Here is a 1,865-nt window from a genome sequence, read left to right as displayed (position 1 = left end):
AGATAAAATTTCCAGTAAAGGCAAATCTATAAAGATAGGAGACGAGTGTTTACTTGGGGATGGAGGTGGGAGTGGGGATTGAATGGAAACAAGCAAGGGGGAACTTTTGGAGATAATGGAAATGTTCTAAAGTTGGATAGTCATGATGGTTGCACAAATCTATACATTTACTAGAATTTATTGAACTGTACCCTTATAAAGAGTGTGTTTTATGGTACATAATTTTACTTCAAAAATGCTGTTAATACAAAAAAAAGGAAAAAGAAAAAAAGTCTTCATAAATCAATCATGCTGGTTATATGGTAAGTGGGACTGTCTTCAGGAGCTGCACACAGGACTCAAATAAAGGAACTATAGAAAAATATACTAATAAAAATGAAACATTAAGAGAAATCGTGACAGTGGGAAATCATCAACTATGTTCTGTTCATCGACCAACCTCCCCAGGGCTGGGCCTCTCAACAGTCCAGGGAGTCTGAGTAAACCACAATCTCTCAGAAATACTTTATGGACACCCACCCCCTGCCAGTATCAGGTGGCTCCAGGCAGTTGTATAGGCAGCAGCCCTAATTTGAACTGGTAGCCTAGGATATTGGAAGACCATTTGATGCTGAGACTCCAAGTCATAGATTCTTAAAGCTACACAGCAACATAAAGGCCAACTGAATCAGTAGGTGTTTGGTTATGTGTGACCCCAGGGCTTCCCAAAGGGAATAAGAAGTAATGCGGGGGGCGGGGGCGGGGAATGCCTCAAGAATGAAGCTGGGAGCCTGAGAAGGACCCAACTGAAATCAGACGATGGGAACACCAAGCAGGGAGATGGTTTAACACACCTGTGGGCTATTGCTCTTCAACTATGAAATTAACATCTATTTAGTTGGAGTGGAGAGCAAATGATTTTTTACTAACAGCAATGAGACTTTTAGCCAGGTGTGGTGACTTACGCCTGTAATCCCAGCACTTTGGAAGGCCAAGGCAGGTGGATCACGAGTTAGGAGTTTGAGACCAGCCTGGCCAACATGGAGAAACCCTATCTCTACTAAAAATACAAAAATTAACTGGACATGGTGGTGCGTGCCTGTGGTCCCAGCTATTTGGGAGACTGAGGCATGAGAATGGCTTGAACCCGGGAGGCGGAGGTTGCAGTGAGCCGAGATTGCACTACTGCACTTCGGCCTGGGTGACAGAGCAAGACTGTCTCAAGCACAACAACAAAAAATGATGAGACTTTTATGTACAAAATAAGAAATATGCACTGAAAATATCAAGTTTTTATTTTATCTAAAACTATCTCAAAAGATAGTATCTTTCCATTCATAACAGTCACGTATAAAAGACAGAGCTATATTCCGTGTCTACTACAATGGAAAACATCTTCAAAATGTGTTTTAAAATGATTTCCTCTGTCTGTCATGTTGGTAAAACGTTTTTCACTGTTCTGTAGTTCATATTCCCTCTTCTCTTTCCTTTTATGAATATCTGAACTAGGCAGCCTCTTGGGAAGTGTATGAAAGACTTTTCAAATTAGATAATAAAATAAATCACTCATTCCTGATAAATAGCATTATACAGTCAATCATTTTTTTTCCTCAGAACTTTAGCCTATTGCAACCGTAGGAAAAGCATTTTGAGGCCACGGTCTCAGAGCCAGGTGAACAGCCTGCAATCTCAGCACATGCTTTGCTATGTGTGGAGCAAAACTGTCATTAGAGAGAGGGCAGTACCAGAAAGGATGTTGGTTTTGTCCACCTGAGAATTCTGTCTGATGGGCAATGTCTGAACGTCAATGTCCAAATTTCATTTTGCCAGTTGCATCAGGAATTCTAGACAGAGACTAGAATTGGTACCAAGTTCACTGGTACCAA

The sequence above is a fragment of the Mandrillus leucophaeus genome, unplaced genomic scaffold, assembly GCF_000951045.1.
Source record: "Mandrillus leucophaeus isolate KB7577 unplaced genomic scaffold, Mleu.le_1.0 Scaffold431, whole genome shotgun sequence".
Lineage (NCBI taxonomy): Eukaryota > Metazoa > Chordata > Mammalia > Primates > Cercopithecidae > Mandrillus > Mandrillus leucophaeus.
Note: the sequence above shows the minus strand (reverse complement) of the source record.